General features: G+C 44.2%; 1 protein-coding gene across 9 annotated transcripts in view; it reads left to right on the top strand.

Moving 5' to 3' along the window:
* Nucleotides 1-26581, top strand: part of LOC145510005 (uncharacterized) — a 287812-nt gene that overhangs the window by 165416 nt on the left and 95815 nt on the right. For 3 of the 9 annotated variants that reach the window (XR_014056617.1, XR_014056618.1, XR_014056621.1), the window contains one exon: nucleotides 4860-5153. The exons of 3 other annotated variants lie outside the window; for them this stretch is intronic. The gene's annotated coding sequence lies outside the window, so the exon portion shown is untranslated. Of the gene's footprint in view, nucleotides 1-3600; nucleotides 3692-4859; nucleotides 5154-26581 lie in introns of those variants that run through there. 3 more of the 9 variants (XR_014056620.1, XR_014056616.1, XR_014056608.1) reach the window with 2 other exon arrangements.

Below are 26581 nucleotides of genomic sequence, written 5' to 3'. Positions count from 1 at the left end.
CTTTGGTCTTGAAGCTGGGCAAGCACAGGGCTTGTAGGCTTGTGGGGTGAAGCCCGACCGACAACTAGCAGAACAGCTAGGAGACTGAGGAAACTCCAGTGAGCACTCACATGTTGGGAAATAAGGATGGGGGATGGGAAGTTGCAGGGGACCGTGCACTAACATGTGGGGCCTGAAAGTTGCAGGGGTGATCCTGGGGTGGCCGTTCACTTGCGTATGGGGCACAAAGGTTCTGGGGTGATCCAAAAAGTTGTGGGGAAATCCCGCATGGCCGTACACTAGTATGCAGGAACCTGGGGTAGATGCGCCAAGAGAGTTCAGAGAACTTGTAGAAAACCCTAAGGCTGTTGTTGGCCACAGCTCTGGGCTGGCCGCTGGGGTTTCTGTAAAGAAAGACCACAGGGGCTAACTGCTGAGGCGAGGGTTAACTTAAATGCTGATTCTTGTTCCTCTGAAAGTGAAGCATATGAATATGAGTGAATGAATATGTATTATTGTCTATTACTGTTATTTGTTTAAACTGAATTGGCTCTCTAGAAACGGAAAAGAAATCCCTGAAAATGTCCAAGATGGGACTCTTGACATTGTGAAACTGGTTTTTATTACATAGAGGAATTTAGCTTTCTAGAAGGAATGGGTGTTTCTCTTCTGGTGCCTTTGAGATGTAAATGATCTAGCTGGGCTCTCAGGAACTTTCATCAAATCCCTATGAGTGGAAGGGGAAAAAGGAGGCCTTTTCAACTCTCACAGGAAATTGTGAGATCTCTGTGTCTGTACAGATACCTGTATGTCTATGTGTACCTTACAAACCTGAAGTGTCTCTGCCTTCAAATGGCTTTGCCAAGATCAGTTTGTAGATGGGCTCTGTTTCCCTGGGTTAAAAAAAAACTGTGTGATGCCAGAGACTCTGCCTCAGTGCACGAGTGCTGAATCAAATCTCAGAGACAGAATTCTGAGTGAAGTGAAAAAGAATAGAGTTACTGCTTTGCCAGTCAAAGGGGAACAGAACAGGTTCAAGCCATCAAAATTGTGTGTCCCAGGGACTTGGGTGGTGGACCAGTGGTTAAGGCTTCATCTTCCAATGCAGGGGGTGAGGGTTCAATCCCTGGTCAGGGAGCTAAGATTCCACATGCCTCATGGTCAAAAAACTAGAATATGAAAAAAAAATAAAAGCAATATTATAACAAATTCAATAAAGAATTTTTTAGAAAGAACAAGTTGTGTGTCCCAACCCAGGGGATTTGGTGAGGAGTCTTATGATGAGCATGGTTCAAGGGTGGGGTTGCCGATAACGATCAAGTTATGTGCAGGACCTGCAGTCCTTTAATCTGGCTTTAGATGGTCTACTGATGAGTTTCTGTGGTTCTTGAGGTTTTCAAACTGTGACCTTCTCTCTGGACTAAAGAGTGCTTCAACAAGGAGTAGTAGTAGCTGTTGTTGTTCAGTCGCTCAGTCGTGTCTGACTCTTCCGACCCCATGGACTGCAGCACGCCAGGCTTCCCTGTCCTCCTCCGTCTCCTGAAGTTTGCTCAAACTCATGTCCACCAAGTCCTTGATGCCATCCAACTGTCTCATTCTCTGTGGTCCCCTTCTCCTCCCACCTTCAATCTTTCCCAGCATCAGGGTCTTTTCCAATGAGTGGGCTCTTCTCATCAGGTGGCCAAAGTATTGGAGCTTCAGCTTCATCAAATAGTTAACATCTTCCACTTGTTGGGGTTTTAATTCTGCAGAAAAGTTTGAAGATATTGGTACATTTATCCCTTGAGGCAAAACAGGACTCTGCCCCAAGCCTGCACTATTGTTTCCTGACTGCTGCTCCCTTGTCTCTGTATCCCTTCCCTTCCCTCATTAGCAACTGTTTGAACCTGCCCTGTGGAACTCAGGGAAGGTCATGGAGGCTGAGGCCTATTCCCTACAAAAAAAGAAATGGGGGACACAGAAAGGTTTCCATGCCCAGGAGCCCTGCAGGGCCCTGCTCAGTTTCAAGTGCTAACATAAATTCTGAGAATTCATTCCTGAAGCTGGGCAAGTATAGGGCTTTGTAGGCCTGTGGAGTGCAGCGCAATGTCATATGGAAAGGAGGGTGGCTCCCAAATTAGATGTTTCATCACTCAGCAATGTAACAAAATCTAGCCCTAGGAAGTTGTCTCTCTGGGTCCTTCCAGACAGTTCTGCCCCCATCATTCCTGTGGCTGACTTGCCCACCCATCTCCAGGTGCTTACTCTCTGCACAATATCTATCCATGATGCCCTGTCAGGGGTGGTTTTGTACGGATGAGGCCCAGGAAAGGGCATACCTTGCCCAGGTGCAATTCAAAAGTGGCAGGACCAGGTTTTAACCTCTAGCCCATCTGACCCAGAACCCACACCCTCCCCTTGACTCCACTCTGCTCCAAAATGAAGTTCACTGGGCCCTCTCCTCTGAAAAAAAAAAAAAAAAGAAAAAAATTTCTGTTCTATAAAGAGAGTCATTTCTTGTAACATTTATTTTTTTTCCCTTTCATCCATACCTGTTGCTCAAGTGCCTCCTCCCAGCCCCATGCTTCCTCCCTCAGAAAGCAAAGTCACAGACAGGTTGAGGCAGAAATGCACTGGTGTTTCAGCCACTTTAATAACCAGATCTGGTGTCTTTGTGGTCAGCACTAAGCTAGCCAAATGGAACAAAGCTGTACATGCCTGGGGCAAATGTGTTTATAGGTTATAGCCACGGTGAGCTTAATTCTCCAAGACGCATCTAAATATTCACTTTATGCTTACCCCAAACTTTCCCCTGCTTCCCGTGGTCATTTATGCCTTAGCGTTGCGCTCCTGCCAGCAGCCAGCAACTTGCAGCTCCCGAATAGCCCCTTAGGGAGATGGCAACTCTCCTGCCTCAGTCCCTTCTTCATTTTCCTGGTTGGTCTTTGTTTCTTCATTCTTGCAGCTGGGCTCCTCCCATTGTCTCCCCACCTTTGTCCCCTGGCCCCCGGATAGCTGTTGCTGAGACCACTGTTGACCCTGGCCTCTCCAGGACCTGCTCTCCTCCGCCCCCACATCCTTTATTTCACTGGGCTGCCCTAGGCAAAGCTGATTAAACTAGCCTCCTCCACTGCCACGCTCCTTCCCTGGGGCTTTGTGCTACCTCTGGCTTTCTTCTTACCTCTCCTGTGATCTTTTACCTTCTGTTCTCCCAGCTCCCTTCAATTTTCCCTCTGCACTTTGTTTCTGTCTGACCCCCTCTATCCCTTCACTTTTAACTGTAGCAGACTCAAGGGAATGTCTTTAAAAAAAAAAAGAAAAGAAACCTGAAACACTATCTTCCCTCTATTCCCTGCCATCTCTCTCCCAGCTCCTCCTTTCTCTTTTAAGGCAAGTTGCCACCATGTCAAACTAAAATCGAGTTTTATTGTTTTTGCCCGAGGCCCTTTCCTCTCGAATTCCTAACTCCTAATCTCCAAGCCTAAAGTACTCATACAGTTTCTCAGATTGAGACCCTCTGTTCCTTTTTTCCAAAGATCCTCCAGAAATCAGTCTTCTGCTCCATCCTCAGCAGAAATGTCTTCATTCAGGGTCTGTGTGGTACACCTCGGCTAATGAAATTCTTGGCTTTTTGTCATGTAGCCCAAGACAGAAACCAAGACCGCCACCTTCGAGGCCCTCTTGGATGGCTAGTACAGATGTAAACACAAGAGAAGTGTCTTGTTCACGGCAGGCAAGTAATAAATACTGACGCAGCAGAGAACTAGGTAGGAGTGTGGTTTCTGGAGTCAGGCAGATGAAGGTTCCAATCCTGCTGGATTCCTTAAAATCTCCCCATTCCTTCCTCTGTGAAAGATAAATTATAATGACTGCCTACTTTATGTGCTTGTTTTAAGGATTGAGTGACATAATGTGTACAAAAGTTGAGCCCTAAGTCTGGTACAAAATACTGTTCAAAAACATTAGTTGTTATTAATAGACAAGGAACAAATTCCATGAGACAGAATTGTAGCTTCGTACAGCTTAAATTCTGATTCTAATTTTAAAAAATTAAAAATCTCAGCTTATTGCTAGGTTTAATTGACTGAAAGTGGTTCCCACTGTGTCTTAGGCCTGTTTCTAGTTCTTCCATGTAATACACATTTGGGGTGTGAGCAGTTCAGCATGAATCAGGCAGCCCCCACCCCAGCTTTATCTAAAAATTCCACAACTCACCTTGTCACTTTCCAATGGTATCCCCTGTCAGAGAGCTTTGAGGTGCCTAGGCTTCCCTGGTAGCTCAGCCAGTAAGGAATCTGCCTGTAGTGCAGGAGACCTGGGTTTGATCCCTGGGTTGAGTAGATCTCCTGGAGAAGGGAATGGCAATCCACTCCAGTATTCTTGCCTGGAAAATTCCATGGACAGAGAGCTTGGTGGGTTACAATTCATGGGGTCACAGAGAGTCTGACGTAACTGAGTGACTTCAGGGGTCACTTGAGGGGGACAAGTTTATGCCTTAGGAAAGAATTATTTTAACTTGCTTGACCACCCACCCCCAACCCAGCCCTGTGCATTATATGTCGCTTAAGATAGTCACAGGAAAGGCATGGACACAATTCTTCCACAGGAGAGGTTGTACTCTTTTAACTCTTTTAATTAAATTAGCCAGTAAATTCAATAAGCATTTTAAAGAAGGATCAACACAATCAAAGAAACAAGGAATTCAGTATAGCCACAGGTTTTGGTTTGTGTGTGTGTGTGTGTGACTTGTGGATGAGCCACTACTGCATTTGAGACAAAAATGGGAGCATCTGGATTCCATCAACTTCCTTTAAAGCACTTGCAAGTAAGTTGCCTTGACCAAGGGGCCAAGAAGTCGGCCTTTCACTACCTTCTCAACAAATGATAATTTTTTTCATCAGCCCTGTAAAGTCAATGTCTGAAGCCAAAGTGTTCGCCATTATTCCCAGAAGAAGAAAAGGGAGCTCAGTGCTGTTGCCGAGCCAAGAACCGGCCGCCAAGACTTGGAGCTCTTGGTTCTGTTGCATGATCAAGGCTCTATGAAGACACTCGGCTCCCTCTCCCTCACCTTCTGCATCTATGAAATAGGCGTGAGTGATGTCTAGAATGGGCAGAGACTCAAGCAGAAGGCATCAATGAGGCCCTATGTGAAATGTTCGGTGAGATTCTTGAATAAAGAATTACCAGGGATTACATATGTGCCTGCCCACTTCCAGATTTACCAAATCTGTTATGTTAATGCATAGTCAAATTCAAGGAGAGCAAGTCCAAATTGTATTAGAAGGAAGGACTTTAAGTGCAGCCAGTTTGGGAAAGCTCCTCTGACCATCTGGGCTCACTCTACTTGCTCTTCCAGTACAGGCATTAGTCTCTGTGTGTGATGGGTCCCCTAGGCCTGCAGTCTCAGAGTCACCCACTCCTCGCTGCCCACTGCCTCCTGCAGCTTTGTGCTGTGTCCTCCAATCTTATTTTACAATAAAAGATCACAAGGCTGCCTTTTTGCTGCTAAGTCTCAAATACCCCTGATGTTAATCCTTGGAGGCTACAAAAGAGTGTCATTTTTTCCAGTGCCATCCTCTATTCCTATCAGTGGGTCATCTAAGCTCAGGAATATACACACCACATGCTTCACCCCCGACTCCATGAAGCCATTTTTCCTTTAAATGAGGGAGTAAGATGCCTCCAAAAATGTATTATTTTTTTCCCTTAACTGACATTTTTGTGAAGAGGTTATGTAGCATTTGCCCTGCTCTCAGACTGTCTCATGCAGTGAGCCATGTTATAGAGACAGCCTTTCCCAAATATCCTCCCACACCTCATGCATCCCCTCTGAAAAAAAGCAAAGGTGTGTGTGCTAGGCTTTGGGGAATGGACATGGTTCAAGGCCCCCACCCATTCAGAAGGCACCTGGTCTTCCAGCTCCCCGAACCTCATCCTTCCTCCCCTTAATGTTTTTTTTTTTTGTCCTATTTCTTAAAGGAGCCAATTCAGTGCATGTGTGAAGCTGGTCTCCAGGGAGAAGCATTCTCTCTCTAGTGAACCCAACTAGGGGGGGAAGCCAGACAGGGTCACGTCCCCCCATCCCCTTGGTGGAACCAAGCCAGCAGTCAGCTTGGAATGTCTGTGGAAGAGGACTCTCTGGCAGCCAATCTAATTGCACAACCCCGCAACTCCCCTGGGCCATGAGTCACCCGCCTGCTGTGAGCCCACAGCGCTTTGATGCAGCCTTTCTCAGTTCCCTGGGCCTGCTGCTCTCATGCCTGTCTAGCCCATTTCCCTGTGAGTCCAGGCAGGCAGCATTAAATGCTTTTCACCGTGTCCCTCTGTGCCTAGCACCGTGCCTGATACTTTGGAAGCCTTCACTAATTGTCTGTCAGATGAACGAACACAGATAAAATATCAGTTGACAATTAACCCACTTCAAAGGATATGGAACTCTATTTCTGGAAACTGTATTGAAGTAATTGGTTCACAGCTTAAATTACTAAAAGTGCTTACTGGATAAATGAGTGACTTTCTTGGCACATTTTATAACAAGTGACACATCGTTGACCAGTCACCAGAAATGTGAGTTTTCCCCCTCCAGTGTATATTGAGATCCATCTTTGCACCCATGATTGTTTAGCACATGGGAAAAGGGAAGACAGAAAAGGAGGCAATAGAAAGGGAGACCTCAGCCTTGTCCTCAAGAACATCTTAATCCTAACGAAGAGGGGCAGATTCAGAAAACTCTTTGCAGAATCCTTCTGATAGTTCAAGCTGGTCTCAGATCCCCAGACAAACTTGCTGGGATTTAGACATTGCTCAGCCAGCCAGATTGGTTCTGGTCACAATGTCTCAAAAGCTCATCATGTCACGATGTTCTATGGTCACATCACTAAAATATTCAGACAGGCGTTCAACCATTATGAAGCCAAACCAGTGTCTGTGGGGAGATGAGTGGTTCCCATGCAATCCCAAGTCTGAAAGCAGAAAAAGCAAATGGAAAACTTCATCAGACATACCAGCTGAAAGAGGAGGAGATGTGCCAGCCTCTTCCATCAGAACTGTGGTCTCTTCCTTCTGTCTGTCTAGATCCCCTAACCATCTCTTAAAAGGAGAGTGTGGCTAAATTCTTTTGATGACACCTATTTCCAACTCCCTTTTCTTTCACATTCCTCCACTCTAGAGGCTGGAGAAACTATCATTTTTCTCAGCCAGCAGTATGAGGAAGGGTGGTCATAGTGGTGATCTCTGTGGCCAAGAGGTGAAAGTCTTCTAGAGGCTTCTGAGAGTGCTTCTGCTTTTTTGACGCTACCCCCATTCAACCCCCAACTTTCTGTCTTTTTTTAAAATTATTATTTATTTGGCTGCGCCAGGTCTTGGTCGCGGCACACAGGATCTTTAGTTTCGTCTTGTAGCATCTAGTTCTCCGACTAGGGATCAAACCTGGGCCCCTTGCTTTGGGAGCATGGAGTTTTAGCCACTGGACCACCAGGAAAGTCCCCTACTTTCTGTCTTGAATACAGATATGATGCCTCATGTTGGACAGTCTTTTTGTAAACATGAGAGATAGATGAAGAGAAACATCAGTCTCAACACCCTTGAACCGCAAAGCAACCTTCAGACTTCCTATGTGAGAAAAAAAATTGACTTTTGTTAAAGGCACGGTTAGATTTCCTGTTACTTGCAACTAAATACATTCCTAACTGGATTAAAATTTTAAATGTGTTTTTAACTTTTCATGAGGAATAATCAACAAAACATTAACAGTGAACAACAACTGGGAAAGAGGAAAATGGTAACAGAGAGGCTGGTCTCTCTGGGAGGCATTTATGAAAGAAGAGCCCATTGTGGCTGTTAGTGGATATGCAAGGGGGGGCTTTTCTTGTTTCCCAATTAACACACCATGGAAACTTTTTTCAGTTTTAATATTTTTTTACTGAAGTAAAGTTGATTTACAATGTTGTGTTGATTTCTGCTGTATAGCAAAGTGATTCAGTTTTTTTGTTGTTGTTTAGTCATTAAGTGGTGTGGGACTCTTTGTGACCCCATGGGCTGCAGCATCCACACCAGGTTCCTCTGGCCTCCACTATCTCCCAGAATTTGCTCAAATTCATGTCCATTGAGTCAGTGATGCTATCCAATCATCTCTTCCTCTGCTGCCCCCTTCTTCTTTTGCCTTCAGTCTTTCCCAGCATCAGGTTCTTTTCCAGTGAGTGAGCTCTTGGAATCAGGTGGCCAAAGGATTGGAGCTTTAGCTTCAGCATCAGTCCTTCCAATGAATATTCAAGTTTGATTTCTTTTAGGATTGAATAGCTTGATGTTCTTGCTGTCCAGGGGAGCCTCAAGAGTCTTCCAGTACCACAACTTGAAAGCATCAATTCTTCAGCACTCAGCCTTCTTTGTGATCCAACTCTCACATCTATACATGACTACTGGAAAAACCATAGCTTTGACTATATAGACCTTTGTCAGCAAAGTGATGTCTCTGCTTTTTAATATGCTGTCTAGGTTTGTCATAGCTTTCCTTCCAAGGAGCAAGATATACATTCTTTTATAATATTTTTTCCATTATGGTTTATCATAGTATATTGAATATAATTCTCTATGCTTTAGAGTAGGAATTTATTGTTTATCTATTCTATATATAAAAGCTTACACTTGCTAACCCTGAACTCCCAATCCACATCCCTTGCTCAACCTTCTCCCCCTTGGCAACCACCAGTCTGTTCTCTATGTCCCTCATTCTGTTTCATAGATAGGTCCATTTGTGTCATATTTTAGGTTCCACATATAAGTGATATCGTATATTTGTCTGTCTCATTTACTTCACTTAGTATGATAATCTCTAGGTCCATCCTTGTTGCTGCAAATGGCATTATTTTGTTCCTTGTTATGGCTGAGTAGTATTCCATTGTGTGTGTGTATGTGTATGTATGTATATATACCTCATCTTCTTTATCCATTCATCTGTTGATGAACATTTAGATTGTTCCCATGTCTTGGCTGTTGTGAATAGTGCTACTCTGAACATGTGGGTGCAGATATCTTTTTTAATTTTAGTTTTATCTGGATATATGCCCAGGAGCAGATTGCTGGATCATGTGGTAATTCTACTTTAGTTTTCTGAGGAATTTCCATACTGTTTTCCATAGTGGTTGCACCAACTTGCAGTCATACCAACAGTGTAGAAGGGTTCCCTTTTCTCCACAACATCTCCAGCATTTATTATTTGTAGACTTTTTAATGATGGCCATTCTGACCATCATTGTGCAAGATGAGGTGGTACCTCATTGTACTTTTGATTTGCATTTCTCTAATAATTAGTGATGGTGAGCATCTTTTAATTTGCCTAATGGCCATCTGTATTCTTTCTTTGGAGAAATGTCTATTTAGGCTTTCTCCCCATTTTTCAATTGGGTTGTTTTTTGTTGTTGTTGTTGAGTTGTATGAACTTTTTATATATTTTGGAATTTAAGCCCTTATCAGTCACATCATTTGAAATATTTTCTCCCATTCCATTGGCTGTCTTTTCATTTTGTTATGGTTTCCTCTGTGCAAAAACTTTAAGTTTGATTAGGTCCCATTTGTTTGTTTGTTTGTTTTTCTATTGCCTTGCATACTGACCTAAGAAAACATTGGTACAAGTTATGTCAAAGACTATTTTGCCTATGATCTCTTCTAGGAGTTTTATGTTTAAACCTTTAAGCCATTTTGAATATTTGTGTGTGTGTGTGTGTGTGTGTGTGTGTGTGTGTGTGTGTATGTGTGGTGTGAGGGTGTGTTCTAACTTCATTGATTTACATGCAGCTGTCCAACTTTCCCAGCACCACTTGCTAAAGAGACTGTCTTTTTCCCATTGTATATTCTTGATTCCTTTGTCAAAGTTAATTAGCTGCAGGTGTGTGGGTTTATTTCTGGGCTAGGTATTATGTTCCATTGATCCATATGTCTGTTTTTGTGCCCATACCCAACTGTTTTGATTCCTGTAGCTTTTTAGTATTGTCTGATGTCTGGGAGGGTTATGGCTCCTGTTTTGTTCTTTTTCTTCAGGATTACTTTGGCAATTCTTACTCTTTTTTGGTTTCATATGAATCTTAGGATCCTTTGTTCTATTTCTGTGAAAAATGCCATGGGTAATTTGATAGAGATCTCATTAAATCTAGGTTGCTTTGGGTAGTGTGGTCATTTTAGCAATATTAATTCTTCCAATCCAAGAGCATGGGATATCCATTCGTTTCTTTGACTCTTCTTCAGTTTCATGGAAACTTTTAAATAATGTTTTTAACAATAAAACCTCAATTAGCCAGCTCATTGTCTTCAAGTACCTGATTATAACTCTCAAATAATTGGCCAAGCTCACATCATTGATTACTAATATTTGGAGCAATGCTTTCAGGTATTAGGAAGCACTTTTACATATGTCATCTGGTATGATCACCACATCCTTCATCAGCTCCATGGATACAGATGTATACAGGCATGCCTGCCTGGCATTAGAAGGGCAATTTTGAATCCTAAAGGAAATAGACCTATTAACTCATTATTTACTGCATGTGAAATATATGCTCGTTTTATGTTTTTAAAAGCTTGTGGTAGTCATTATAGTATGCTGGTCCATAGTACCATTACTTATGATAGCTAAAAAGTAGAAACAAACCCATGTGTCCATCAACTAATGAATGGATTTTTAAAATTTAGTATTTCCACCGCAAGATATTATTTGGCCATTAAAAGTATTTAAGTACCGATACATACTACTACATGGATGAACCTTGAAAATATCATGCTCAGTGAAAGAAATTGGACACAAAAGACATATTGTATGACTCTATTTTTAATTCCATTTACATGAAATGTCCAAAATAGACAAATCCATAGAGACAGAAAGTAGATTAACGGTTACCAGGGACTGGACAAAAAGAAGAATGGGAAGTAATGCTCATGCTTACCAGGTTTCTTTTCGGTGGGAAAAGTGTTCTAAAATTAAATGGAGATGATAGTTGTACTAGCCTGGGAATATACCTTAAACCACTGAATTGTATACTTTAAAAGGATGATTTCATGGTATATAAATTATCTCAATACAATTGTCATTATCTATATCTAGATAGATATGAAAGCTCAGACTCTGGAGCCCAACTTCTTGGGTTTGGATTCCAACTCTACCACATACCAGCTGTGTGATTTTGGCCAAGTTACTAACTTCTCTGTGCTTCAGTTTTCTCCTCTGTAAAGCAAAGATAATAAGATTCATGTCTCATAGGACTGTTGAGGAGATTAAAAATATATATAAATTGCTTAGAATCATGCCTTACATATAGAAAGTACTATGTATTATTATATTAAATATTATTTATTACTATTGTTATTATTAAAACCCAAGTGTGTTATTTGGTACAAGGACCATTATTTATATCAAGTTGTAGATAAATTTATTTGAAAAATATGTAAATTTTAATGTTAGATTTGGTTTCCCTTTCTTCATCCATTTACTACCTAAATTGGTATCTGTTATAGACTTAGTTGTTTGTAGATACAAATGTAGTAATCACCAGCTAGTGATTTTACACACACACACACACACACACACTGTTACTTTGAACTCCACATATGTTCAAGTATAAAACTTCAAAGACCCCTCTTTTTTTTCTGGAAGTCCCAACAAGGAGCTTGCATGAGCCCACAGTCTATCAGTCAGCTTCCATGGGTAGCGGGTGCCCACATTTTCTTTCTCTCTCACTCTGGCTAGCATAGAGCTGCCTGAAGGATCCCCTGCCACACTGGGACAGTGAACATCCCCAGTGCCATTTCCCACCTAGACTGCTATCTCCAGTGTGCCCAGAGTAGTCAGGGGACCTCTACAGAAGAGAGAATAGAGACCCTCCCTGCCATACCACCACCCGCGCTGCAAAGCTGCAGTCCACACCCAGAATCTCACAGAATAGTCTCAGGAGAAGAGTTCTCTCCTGCTTTCACTCTTCTTCCACGATGGTGAATTCAAGCCTTATCCACCAGACCATACTCAAGATGGTTATTCCTACCATCTTAGCCAACACATTCTTTTCTCTCTTGCCTCCTTCCCCTGCTAGTTAAAAAAAAAAAAATTCCCCATGCAATTAAAGGAAGGATCAGAAACAGATACAAGTAGCACGTAAAGAGTAGGCTTGTCTATACTAGCAGCACCGAGGAATGGGGATCCAGTTTGGTCAGCGAAGTGTTCCACCCACTTCTGGTAGAGAACTGCTGTCTGAACCCCTCATGAGGCTGAGAGCCTGTAAGGCAGTCTTTTAAAAGGCCAAGCCATGCTAATTTATTCAGTGAGTTGTTACTGATCACTTACTAAGTGCCTGGCATTGGGCTAGTGCCAGGGGTACCATGATGCATAAACATAGAATCTAGCCTAAATCACAGTTTGCAGTGAGGTGAAACATGGGTGAATTTGCACATGCTTCCTTTCCCAGTGAAGAGCACATCAGTGATGTGCTCTTCCTCTTGGATGAATAAGACACATTCCCAGCCTGGACTCTCCAACTCCCTCCATAGAGAACAGAAAGATAAACATTCTTTTATTTGCGGTTGACATGGTTTTATTTTCATGAACTAGGAGTGGCCTTAATAGACAGCAGGCCCTACTCTCCAATTATTGCCAAAAAGAAGAGCTACAGAACATCTTTTCCGAAACCATATCTCTGAACGTTTAACTCACTCAGAGTTCACAGTCCTATAGTTACCTTTTTTTCTATAATGGAAATACATATATTTGATACCTTCTAATCTAAATTTTCAGGATAACATATTAAGTACCTAGTGTAGTCCCCAGGTGCTCATTTTGTAGAATTCCTCTAGAATAAAGAGAAGTCCTCCTAGGAAAGGCTGCATAACTCATCTAAAAAGCAAACCAAAACGTTTGTGAAGAATCTCAGCAAGAGTGATTGGAACAAAAATGGAGAATTCTAACTAACCCTCCATTAACCAGACTATCCTCTGCCTGTAAGCATTCTAGCTGATCAAAGTTTTAGTATACTCTCAAGAATTTATAGTACATCCTCAGGGGGCCCACTTCAACATCTAATGGTATGTACTTCCACCTCCTGGTATATATCCCAAAGAATTAAATGGGGGGCTCCAATAGATATTTGTATGTAAACATATGAAAAGATGCTTAACATCATTAATTATTAGGAAAATGCAGATCAAAACTACAATGAGGTGCCACTCTACATGCATTGGGATGACTACTATAAAAAAAACGGAAAATGATAACTGTTATTGAGGATATGGAGAAATCGGAACCTTTGTGTAGAGTTGGTTGAAATAGAAAATAGTGCAACTGCTATTGTGGTTCCTAAAAAAAATTAGAACTTGAACTACATATGATCCAGCCATTCTGCCTCTAGGTATGTACTCCAAATGTTTGAAGTTAAGGTCTGGAAGAGGTACTTAGGTATCCATGTGCATAGCAGCACTATTCACAATAGCAAAACAGTAGAAGCAATTAAAATGTGCATGGATGGATGAGTGAATAAAAACAATATGGAATATACATATTATGGAATATTCAATCTTAAAAAGGAATAGAATTTTGATACATTCTACAACAAGTGTGAATCTTGAAGACATTTGTGCTAAATGAAATAAGCCAGACACACAATGACAAATACTGTATGATTCCATTTATATGAGACACCAGGGGGAGTCAAAATCAGACCGACTGAAAGTAGAGTAGTGGTTCCCAGAGGCTAGAAGGGGAAGTATAGTGGAGTTTTTGTGTAAGGGGTACAGAGTCTCAATTAGGGAAGATGAAAAATTCAGGAACTGGATGGTGGTGTTGATGTACCATGTGGATGTACCTAATGTCATTGAATTGTGCACCTAAAATGATTAAAATGGTATATTTCATGTCATTTATATTGTACAAAAAATTAAATTAAGGGAGTTCCCTGGCTGTACAGTGGTTAGGGCTCCACGCTTTCACTCAACCTGGGTTCAGTCCCTGGTCAGGGAGCTAAGATCCCCAAAGTCACAGAGCAGCCAAAATAATCAATAAATTAATAAAATTTTTAAAAATTAAAGAGAGAATGGGTATACTTAGAATGCCACTTGCATGTATGTGCATAAATAGAACAGGCCACTTGTCTCTTCAAAACCTGAAGACCTCTGCCTCCTTGGGTCTGTTTATACTATAGCAGGATCTTTGGCCATGGTCTCTATATCCACCATCCAGTAAGGAGTGTCTGATTAAGTGACACTGCTGTATCCATACGTGATTCACAAAAACCTGTTTCATCCTCACCATCAGTACTGTTTGTGGCTGCACACTGAATAGGAATAATCTCAAAAGGTTCCAGCTGGCCTTCCTCAAAAAGTAAAGAAAATCCAGCATTTTTAAGGTCTCTCTAATCTTTTGTTGTTTCAAGTGAATGCTTCCTCTGAAGGACTATTTCAGCATTTCTGGGATCTATTAAGAAGAGCGTAATGAATGTTACAGAACCAGTCAACTTAAAAAAGAGAGATAGAGAAGAAAATACTGCCGACTTCCAGACACCTCCCCTACCCCTTTTATACCAAAGGAGCCATATCTTCATGCCATAATAAATGCAAATTTGGAAAGGCTCGCAAACCCGCCTGCCTCTTCAGCTGACAGCCTCAATTATGGGGCCTAATCCTGCATTCCTGACACTCCCCTTACCCCTGCATAACTTCCAGAGGAGTCAAAGGACCCTCAGCCCTGGCCCTGGCAGGGAGACATTAGTTATGCAGGAGCAGTGCCTGGGGCGTGCTGGCAAATTTAAGGGTCTGTTCATATAATGACACACACTTGGAAGCCTTAAATCCTCATGCTTTGGACTCTTCACCTTCTACTGAAATAAAAAGCCGCAGCAACTCCATTAAAAAATATAAAATTGCTCCACAGGAAATGAACACTAGTTTGCTTCCAATTTACATTGGTTTTAGGTTTCTTCTTCCCTGCCCCTCCCCCCTTTTACTTTTAATGTCAGTGTCCAGTTTTATGGAAAATATTTTCTTTAAGGAAAAGAATAAACACAAGCCTCGTGCTGGGTCTTTGCTTTTTATTTACTGAAGTGGGCAAAACAGCTTTGACTCGCTGCCTCTCACCCTCCCGTAAATCAGTTGGAATTCCTCGCAAGTATACACACAGGCTACCCCCTTATGTCACCCTGTGAGGACACCTAATGACCTCTGGCTTATTGAGAAGTGGCCTTGTTTTATATAAACTAATCATCCATCCAGCTATATTAATAACGAGGCTATAACTCATTTTCATCCCAGGCACATGCTGTACATTATCAGTCTCCTAATTAATCCCAGGCAATTCAGGGGGCAGGGATTATTCCTTCCAATTTTCCTCACTGCTCCTCACTCCCAAGACCCGGCCAACGGAGGGTCAGGCTCTGCGTCCCTCAAGCACGGCCCTGAGTCCCAGCCCAGAGCCCAGCCCGCCCCAGACTTGCTCCCTCTGCCCTGGGGAAGCCTGGGAACTCGCACACCCCTCACCCTTGCTGATCTCGGAGGCGGCAGGGCCGCCTCCAGGGAGAAAAAACCTGGGGTCAGCAAACATCTGGCAAGCCTGCCAAACGGACAAAGTCCACAGCTGCTCCCCTGAGTCAGAAAGTAAACTCAGAGCTTTGGGGCACAAAGCAGAGCTGGGTCCCGCGCTCTGGGCAGCTGAGATCTTCACCATCTGCCCCGAAGTCCACTTCATGGGCACCTTTGTCCTTTCTGGGCACAGATGGGGGCAGCTCCAGGTACCCCACCTGCCACCCCAGGCCAGGCTGCTAGCTGTTCAAAATGGAGACCAGGGACTGAATGTTCAAACCTCTCCACCACATCTCTTCGCCTCACACAGGGAAAATCAGAATCCTTTGATGACATGGTATCCAGAATATTGAAGAGATTCTTAGGCTTACTGAGAAAGGAGTTTCTCTTCCTTTTCCTCCTTGGTTCTCAGAGCCTGTGTCTGACAAGGTGAAGTGTTCAACCATGAGCATGAGCATCTCTAAACATCTTTGAAGAAGGACAAGCTCCCTTGACTCCCAGGGCGCTTGAGCACTGGAAAAGCTTCCCTTGTTTCATTTGAAAGACCGCAGGGTCTGGAGTGGTGGTTTAATCACTAAGTCGTGTCTGACTCTTGAGACCCCATGGACTGTAGCCTGCCAGGCTCCTCTGTCCATAGGATTCTCCAGGCAAGAATACTGGAGTGGGTTACCATTTCCTTCTCCAGGAGATCTTTCTGACCCAGGAATCAAACCAGGTCTCTTGCATTGCAGGCAGATTCTTTACCAACTGACCTACAAGGGTCTGGAGACCTGTGTTCAAGTCCTAACTCTCCCATTAACCTGGTGCTTACTTGACCTCCACAAGTGTTGGTATTCTCATCTTTAAAATGGGGATAGTAATGCCCTCTTCCTTTGCAGGGTGCTTGTGAAACAACAATCTTTTCAGGCTCCTTTATAAGCTTTTCTTTGGATCAGCCAGCAATGTTGAAGTTCCTGAGCACAGGGTCCCTGACTCTCCTCCCTTCTCACTCTCTCCCTGGCAATCCTGTCTGCCCTAGTAATGACCATGTCAGTGTTCCACCTGGTGGGGTTTTGATCCTTTTTGGGAGTTCTGTGCCTCACCTATGGCTCCTAGGACAAGGAGGAGAACTGCCCTCAGGCTGACTGCATGGCAAAGAAAGGGACATGCCTGGGGATGTATCACACCACATGTGGTTCCTACATGGTGGGTGGGAAGGCTGTGAGGCTTAATGAGTTCTCCAGAACTCCCTTTAAGGAATCAGGCTGACACTGATGCCAAAAACTCAGCCTCTGTGCATCAGTGCTGAATCAAGTCTCAGAGATAGAGTTTGGGCTAAAGTAGAAAAGAATAGCTTTATTGTTTTGCCAGGCAAAGGGTACGCAGCAAGCTCATGCCCCTGAAAAACGAAGTGTCCCAACCTGTGAGGGTTTGGTGAGGAATTTTATAGCAGTGGTTCAAGGATGGGGTTGCTGATAAGATTTGGGTGTGTGCAGGGCCTGCACTCCTTCAGTCTGGTCTCAGATAATCTCTTGATGAGCCTCTCTGATTTCATTAGTCTGGCCTCAGGTAGTCTTGTCTGGAATGAAGAGTACAAATCCATTTGTCAGAGGTTTTGGTTCTGTAAAGAGCTCAAAGATATTGTTCTGTGCATCACTTGAGACAGAACCAGGGCCCTGTCTCAAAGCTACACAACTGTTTCTTGGCTATTCCTCCCTAGTGTCTGCATCCCCTTCCTTCCCTGATTAGCAACTGTTTGAATCTGCACTTTGGAACTCCAGGAAGGTCATGGAGGCTGAGGCCTATTCCCTACAAACAAGAAACGGGGGACACGGACAGGCCTCCATGCCCAGAAGCCCCCCAGGGTCCTGTCGACTTCAGGATCAGGCTCACACCTCCCCTCTGCAAGACTTTGCCTCTATAAGCTTTTGTGAAATGAAATGTGACTTCTGTCTCATTATACTCTTATGTTAAGACAAAATATTAGAAGTTTCTGGTTCCACTTAGTTTCCTCTCTCAGCATTGAGCTCATTTTCCAGACTAAGAGCTTGACTGGTTTTGGGGAAATGAAACCAGACCTTTGGAAACATAAGAATGAAGTTTTTTCTCTTTAATTGTTGCATGACCCAATCACAATGATTAATTTGGCCATGGGATGGAGTAAATTTCAGATAGGGCTGATGCTTTTGAGCAAGAAAATGAATCCATGCCGCTTCATTTTTCACCCTAGAACCTGGGCATTTTTACACAGAACCTTGACAACCCCAGGTAGGCAGCGCGTCCCAAGGTAATTCTTCGTCTGGAACTTTGAGGATGGCCACACACAGGGACCACGGCCTCAGAGTCCATGTGACAAGGGAGACATGCCCTACGTGCCCTGCTTCTCTTGGAATCCATGTTGTATTTCTGTAAATGTTGGATGCTTTGTACTTCTTTGTTGCCAGGCCTGTCTTGCCGAAGTCTGCCTTGATTTGACACCTCCCTATAGTTTACTCAGATTGAGGAGCTGGGTTGAAAATCAAATTCTCAGTCTTGGACAAAGCTCTTGATAATATCACTCAGAACCAACACTTCGGTGACTGTACAGTTTATACAATGCTTTTATATTTATTAACTTTAGGGCCAGGTCTGACTGCCTTCTTTCTGGTAAATTCTATCCCAGGTCTTCCCTCCTCTTAATTCAGATCTCAGTGTCATCTTCCCTGACCAATGTTATGAGCAGGCCCTTACGCAGCTGTGTATTTTCTTTCCAAAGCTCTCATCACTCTCTGAAATGATCTTCTTTACTTTTCTCTTTCCTTGCTGAATACCTCTCTCCTCATACCAGAATGTCAGCCCCACAAGGGCAGGGACATGTCTTATTAATCCTGCCTCTCTGGGGCCCAAAACAGTGCCTGGCCCTTTAAAACACTCAGCATATTTTTTTTTTTGCTGTATTGGTGGAGAAGTAAATGATTTTATTTGAGTATTGTGGTCATGTAAGATAGTTTTTATCTTCATTTTTGAAATGAGTTACCTACATCTTCATGAGATTAAGCAATTAGCCTGAAGTCCCCTGGAGTAGGAAGTGGCAACCTGCTCCAGTAGTCTTGCCTGGAAAATTCCATGGATAGCGGAGCTTGGTGGACTATAGTCCAGGGGTTCGCAAAGAGTTGGACATGCTTGAGCATGCATGCACACATACAGCTGGTCCTTGACAGAATAACACCTCAAACCCAGGTTTTCTACCTATGTTCTGGAGTCTTCTTATGGGAAGGAAAGTGAAGTTTTACCCGAAATTGGATCATGCTTGGTAGTTTTAAAAACAAGCACCCCACCAGAGATCATTGTCAACAGTTTGGAGTGTAAAAACTTGATAAAACCCTGACTCTGTTCCCTTTATCAAAGATGAAAAAGCAATCTACAAGATGGGCTTATAAAGCAGAACCCGAGACTGCTTCCTACACCAGCCCCTGGGTGGATCACTGCCCCTCTCTGATATACCGTGGACCCTCTCCCATCCCTCCCTTCCCTGGCCTTGGACCTCACTGGCCTCTGGGTCCCACATTCCAGGAGGCCCTGGCCTGGGTTTCTAGACTTTCTGCAATTTTTCTGATGTCCTAATTTCTTGATCACCTGTGCTGACACGATCCTGATTTCCTTCAATATGTCTTTTTTCCACTCCTGGGAAATTTGTGTCTGTTCTGGCATATGTCCCCGTCTTCCTTTGTGAAAAGAGAGGTAAGGAGGGGAAGGAAAAATGCCTTTTAATATTTTTTCGCAATGTCTTCATGTTCTGTCAATAAATTACCTCTGTCAGCTTTTAGAGGCCCTACTGGCTCTTGTACTGACCTCTTGTTCCTCCTGTACTTGAAAAATGCCTTATTATTTATCTTAGCCTCTCTCGCAATCTTCTTTTCATTCTTCACCTTTGCTTTCCTTATCATGTTTTTGCACTTTCTTAACTTTGTACTATAATTTCTCCAGCTGAATTGCTGTTTGATTTTTTTTTTAAATACTTTCTTGCTTTCCTAGTTTTGATTACTTCCCCTACCACTACCACATCCTTTTTAGAGCTATTTGTTTGGCCTATTTTCTATGCAGCAGGTTGCTAGGGAGCATGCATTTTCTTTGGGCAGTTTCTATTCATTTCTCTCTGATTACATTCTTCTGTCAGAGGCTTTTCTTTCCAATCTTTCAGTGCCCTTGGCTTTTCTTGGTAGGAACTGACAACTTCTGTTCCTTCTGGAATTACTGCATGTCCTTCTAAGAGGGTCCTAATTCCTGCTGGGCCTTACTTGGAATGAGCAGTTCCCCCAGACGGCAGGCTATAGGTCAAGAGGAAGCTGGGTACTTTGATTGACACATTGCTCAAGCTTCCCCCACATCAAACTGCCTGCAGGTACAAGAGCTTACAGCGAGTGTAGGTACCCTGTGCATGCTGGCAGGAACTCAACCCCCTGCAAAGAGCTTGCCTCGGTAGTTGGAAGAATCCCATGGTCTCACTAACAAGACCAGTCAGGTGTGAACAATACCCTCGGGACTCCGTGGCCAATGTCTACCTTCTGGATGCCTTTTTATCTGCTAGGCACTGTTGGTAATGCTGAGCACTGCTGCTGCCTCTGTTGAGTGCTGTCACATTGACTGCTGCACTGCCATGGTCAAGACCACAGCTCTCAATATCTCAAAACCACGCTGTGTTTGGATAGACTTCTCCTCCCCTGCATTATGCCACAGGTGTTGAGTTGCCCCTGCCTTATAGAGCCTTCGGGGAGGCAGAGTGTTTCATCATTACTTCCAGCACTCCTTTACTGGAATGAGAGCCGTGAGAGACTGAGTCAGATGTACCCTCAGGATGACGGTACCTTACTTGAAAGGGCATAGGGAACTGGCCCTGAAGTAGATGGCAGAGCAAACCAGGGCCACTTATGATGCAAAGATACAGAATTGTAAGGACATGAGTAAACAGAGAGAGGAGAAGACCTCAGGAAGACAGAGGACTGGACCAGATACACAGAGGATGGTGGATCAGAGTCCTTGTGCACCTCTGACAAATTAACATCCCTGATTTCCTGGTCTGGGCCCTCACACAATATAGCAACACTTTTTTCCTCTTACTTTCCTGTAACATTGTCTGTTGTACATCTAAAGTAACACTCCTCTTAACTTCAGCTCATGTAACTGGAGATTTTTGCTTTGCAACCTGAATCTTAACTAATATAACCTCCCAGTTACCCAGCTGTGGCCTTCTGGTGCAATTTTTCTGGTGCGAATGCCTGCTTAGTCTTCATTATCCAACTTCATTGTCACCTCCTCTCTGAAGTCTTTCCTGACAGCGCCCTCTCTTGTGATGCTTCAAAACTCTGTTCATAACCACTATACTGTAGTGTGATTCATCTATTTATAAACACTCCACTTGCCAGACCATGAGGTCCTAGAAGACAGAACCGTGTCTTAGTGCCTGAAACCCAGAAGGTGTTCAGTCAATGTTTGCAAAGATGCCTCGGTGGCTCCAAGTGGATTCTGGGAGCCACCTGCCAGTTGGCACCACACTGCCTGCTGCTCAACCTTCCAGGCACTCAAGGGGTCTGAATTTCTGCTGACTTTGCTAACTTAGCCCTTTGCTCTCAGTTCCATCTTTTCCTAGTCCTCCCTGGGGTCCAGGATTGCTTGCCTGCTGGGACCCTCCTGTTCTGTGCAAACTTCACTACCTTTGGATCGGTGACAATTCCAAGGTGACCCCCTCTGGGGCAGAGCACACACTGTTTCCCAGGGTTCTAGAACTCTATGCTGAGTTTTGGCTCCTCTTAATGGCTTTGTGTGGTTGCCTGGGGCTCATGCTACCTGTGTGTCTGCTCATGACAGAATCCCCCACCTGATCCAGCCATCTGTTTATTTTGGCTGCATCTCCTTCTTTATTCTCTCACTCCTGAAAGATGGTGAACAGTGGCTACTCCCTTTAATCAGCCAGAAGCCCTGGTTGCCTTGTCCATGGTAGAAAAATTGTCTCCAGATCAGTTGCAGCTTTCTTACATGAGAAAGAACATCAGTGCTCATTTGCTCAGGAAAAGCAACAACAAAACCCTCTTGCTCTGTTTAGACCATTTTTCCTTTATGGATTGCAGTGCCCCTAGCACACCCGCCAGGTTTCCCTGCCAACTGCCAGCCATGTATCCAAGTTGCTGTTTCACTCCCTGACAGCGTGGGGCAAGGGAAGAGCTTCACAGCCTTGGGTGGGGGGTTGTTTGCTTTACTGAGGTTCTCACATACAGAGTGTTTTGCAAGAAGGGTTTCTGCCAGTAACTGATACTCTAACCTCTGTACCAATAGGTGTGCAATTGCCTGGGGCGTCAGGTGGTTTAAATGCTCTGGGGTTGTAACCCCTTTGCCCCTCAAAGTTTCACTTTTCTGACCTCTGCTTTCAGCCAAAAAAGAAAAAAAAAGTGATACCCAGGCTTAGTTCATCCTCAGGAATTTCAGAATGGTCTCCCTGAGCCCCGCCTCTTGTGCTGATCAACATGGCTTTCTGAGATTCTGTGATAGCCATGTGCTGTGGTCTGGAAATAGAGTCAGAACTTTGGGCAAAACAGTGCCTGCTGGGGACCCAGGCTCAGGCTGTTTCTGGTCTCCATGATGGATAAAGATGTCCACTCAGGATGGGCTCATATCCAAAAGAGCTGCTCCTCGCTTGAGAGGAAAAAAACAGCACTTCTGCACCAGGCAGTGGCCTTTGGGCCTGTTGCTGTGGGACGGACATGGAATGAGAAATGAAAGGCCATCTCCAGCCAGGGTGAGGCTATGAAGGATGAGCATGGCAGAGGATGGTGTTGTCCTAACTCTCTTTCTCTCCTCGGCTAACTGCCTTCAGTAAGAGATTTCAATGCATCAAAATATTAGCTAAGGAGATACTTTAATCTGGGGACAAAAGGACACCTATTTAAACCTATTTTTCAGTAAAGGCAGTTAGAAGTGGTTTGTATCTGAGCATAAATTACCACCTCACCCCAACCACCACCACCACCCGCCCCACTCCAAAGCTGATCTTTTAAAGTGAAAACTTGGTTTGGTGATTTGGGGCAGCCTAAAAGCATGTGTAATAGAAGAGAAAGAGCAACTGGACAGGGAGTCGGGCCTTGTCATTTTTTTATACATACATATATATATATATATATATAAATTTTTTTTTTTATTTTAGTTATTTGGGGCTGTGCTGGGTCTTTGTTGCTGCACACAGGCTTTCTCTAGTTGCAGCCAGTGGGGGCTACTCTCCAGTTGCAGCTTGCAGGTTTCTCATTGCAATGGCTTCTCTTGATTCAGAGCATGGGCTCTAGGGCACGTAGGCTCCAGTAATTGCTATGCATAAGCTCGGTAGTTGCAGCTCTCAGGCCATAGAGCACAGGTTCAGTAGTTGTGGCACACAGGCTTAGTTGCTCTGCAGCATGTGGATTCTTCCCAGATCAGAGATTGAACCAGTGTCCCCTGCATTGCAAGGTGGACTCTCAACCACTGGATCATCAAGGAAGCCCAGTGTCTCCATTTCTAATGCTAGACTCATTACTAATGATGTCATTTTGGGCAAATCATTTCTCCACCTTCGGTAGTGACCTCAGTGGAAGCAGAAAACACTGACATTCTAATTGCCAAATCCATAGGCTAAGTTTCATTCCTCATCCTACTTGACAACTCCATTGCACATGGTGCTCTTGATTGCTCTTTCCTTCTCAAAACTGTCTCTGCTCTTAGTTCCTGGGGCTCATCTCTATGAACCCTCTTCCCATCTCTCTCCCTGCCCTTCACACTCATTTCTTGAACCCCTTCTGTCCCTCTGCTGCCCATCCTTTGCCTGCTGGTGTTTCTCAGAATTTCCCCATTGGGCCTCTTCTCATCAGTCATCCATTTTGTAAGCAATTCCAAGGACCCAACCACCATCTCTTAGCTGATAGCTGCCATATCCCTACTTCAGGACTCTCTCAGCCTCTCTGCTCAATGCCAGCCTCTCCTTCCAACTTTAGATGTCAAGTCCCTCCAACTCAGCCTGTCCAAACATTGTCTTCTTGTGTATGTCCCATCTGTCCCCTGAAACCCGAGTCCTTGCAGCCTGTTCTGCCTTCTGTATTTCACTCAGTCTCAGAAGCTAAACGATCTTTTGTGCTTCATTCTCCCTAAATAGATGTTGCTGCCTAGTTTACCTGAGGCATGTAGGAACATGAAGATATTCCTACATCTTCATGTCATTGCTGCTGCTCCCTTCTTGTCCACAGGGTCTGTCACCTGAATCTCTAAAATGGTACCGGAAGTAGTTAAGGAGGGTGTAGCTGACCTAACAGAAAGCAAGACTTGCCATGGCTTACCCAAACAGAGTTTTGCATTTTTTTTTTTCATGCAATAAGAAATCCAGATACAGAAGATCCAGAATCAATATGGTCATTATACCTCCAACATATGCCCTAATTTCCTTCTATCTTTCCATTCAGCCATCCTTGACCACTGCTGTCATCTGTGGGCTTGTCACCTCATGCTCACTAAATGATTGCTCCTCTTCTACATCCACATTCCAGGCAGAAGAAGAGGAAAGGCAAAAGGCAAATGCCTCTCAAGTCTGTCCCCTTTCAAAGAGCTGCCCTGAAAGCTCCATCCAGTGACCTGACTTACCTTCCATTGGCCAGAATGTCATGGGACCACTCTCTGCAAGGAAGACTGGGAGAGGCAGTGGGAGTTTTGTTTGTTTTTCAAGCAGGGCACATTGCCTCCCTGAATAAAATTGAGGACGGTTCAGTTGGAAAGGAAGGAAAGGAATGAAAGGAATCAACACTGCATAAGCAAATATCTGTGACTGCAACAGCCTGATCTTGGTCTCCTGGCCATCTGAATCTTCATCCACCACTCTGTCCTCTATATCCCCTAAAAGAAATCTGACCGTACTGTGCCCCTATTTAAAATATCTCTGTTGAGTCCTCAGTGGCTGCAGAATAAAGAACAAACACTTTGGTCCATGGGGTCCCATCTTCTTTTCTATGCTCTTCTTTTGTCATCACCGTCTGCCCAGAACACACTCTAAGATACCATAGAACCCATAACAGTACGACTGTTCCCACTGCCCAGCTGCCCTTCCCATTGCTGGAGATACTTCTTCAACCTTCATTCCTGGGGAGGGTGTAGGCATATATCAACCCCTCGACTCAAATTTCTTCCTTAATCCTTAGAAGAGAGACCTTCTTCATGCCTCTGAGTCCTCCCCATCCCACACAGCTTGTGATCTTTGGGTGCAGACAGTGGTGTGTTCGGAGAAGGCAATGGCACCCCACTCCAGTACTCTTGCCTGGAAAATCCCATGGACGGAGGAGCCTGATAGGCTGAAGTCCATGGGGTTGCTAAGAGTCAGACACGACTGAGCGACTTCACTTTCACTTTTCCCTTTCATGCACTGGAGAAGGAAATGGCAACCCACTCCAGTGTTCTTGCCTGGAGAATCCCAGGGAAGGGAGCCTGGTGGGCTGCGGTCTATGGGGTCACACAGAGTCGGACACGACTGAAGTGACTTAGCAGCAGCAGTAGTGGTGTGTTGGTCAGTGTTTAACAACCGGCTCTCTGGGGATGGGCTTCCCTCATCGCTCAGTCAGAAAGAGTCTGCCTGCAATGCAGGAGACCCGGGTTCAATTCCTGGGTCAGGAAGATCCCCCAGAGAAGGAAATGGCAACCCACTCCAGTGTTCTTGCCTGGAGAATCCCATGGACAGAGGAGCCTGGCAGGCTACAGTCTATGGGGTTGCAAGAGTCAGACATGAATGAGTGACAAAGCACTCTGTAGAGTTTACTGAGTCCTGTAGTATAAATACTACCCCCATGACCAGATTCAAGCTACCAACATGATGTAACCCATCCTGTAACTGAAAGAGGCATGGTTGGCTCCCAAGAGCCATTTTGAGTACAGCAGGAGACCCCCAACAGGAAACAAGGGTGCGTGATTAGGTCACAGCACCAAAACCACAGGCAAAGCTTAGCAGCCACCCCCTCACCATCATGTCTGAACTAACACTCCCCCCATCCCTGCCCTGCCAAAGAGATGTCTTCTTTCCCCAAGTTCACTCTGCTCTTTGGTGATTCTTCTCCCACAATAGTGTTTTTCTTAAATCTTCTTCTGTGTGAATGAGTGTACTTTTTCACACTGTGTGTTCCCTCGATCATTTACTCCACACACGGGGCACTGAGCCCCTTTCATCCATGATTCCCTGGTGAATCCTCACCTCCCTGGAGAGGCTGCCACACCTCAGGTCACCACCAGGAGTTACTCTTCAGCATCAGATGGAGACGCAGAACCTGAGCAGCAGGCAGCACATAGTGGGACTAAATGCCCACTTGTTTAAAGGATGAAGGAGAAACAAAAACTGATTTTTCTCTACCTGGAGCCCAGTCCCGCCTCCCTGATATCCTAAGAAAGTTCACTTATCATTTGGGGCTCAACTGAAATGATTTATTCTCTAAGAAGCCCTTCTTGGACCAGCCAACCCTCATCCCCACCACCAAAGGCGGGTTAATACCCCTTCTTTGGGCTCCCATAAGCCTTGGTCATCAGTAGAATTGATCACCCTGTATACCTATGTTTCAGTTATGACAGTTTTGACAGCCTACGGACCATCAGCTTCCTGAAGGCAGGGGCCTTGTTCGCAGTGCCACAACGGAGGTCCTTACTGATCACTTGCAGAATGGGGACTGAGCAGAACGGTAGAATGCTCAAATATTCCCTGGGGAGGTTTAGTTTCATTTCCTTTGCCTTTGTCTTTTGCTCTTGCTATCCTTATTATTGTTTTTCCCACCAAATCCCTCCTTTCAATTGGTAATACCAAAAGAAAAAAGAGAGAAAAGATTTCAATGAATTGCAGCTTCCAGCTGGTTATCATTATTTAAATTCTGGCTTTATCTTTGTGGGCAACTGAAGCCTATGATTTAAGCTATCTCTAGCTGAGCAAGAAGGTCCGGTGCCCGCCCAACCACTCATATTTCCAGAGTGCACTTGGCTGTGTCAATACACATTACTTGTCACATTGCAAAGAGTCTAGGGGAAGTTTGATCTCTGCTGTTAGATTGTTGTCATGTGTCAAATCACACAGCCCAGGGGGAATGAC

This window comes from Giraffa tippelskirchi, chromosome 1 (assembly GCF_054371585.1).
Source record: "Giraffa tippelskirchi isolate mGirTip1 chromosome 1, T2T-mGirTip1v1.2.pri, whole genome shotgun sequence".
NCBI lineage: Eukaryota > Metazoa > Chordata > Mammalia > Artiodactyla > Giraffidae > Giraffa > Giraffa tippelskirchi.
Note: the sequence above shows the minus strand (reverse complement) of the source record. Positions and strands in the feature narration are given on the sequence as shown.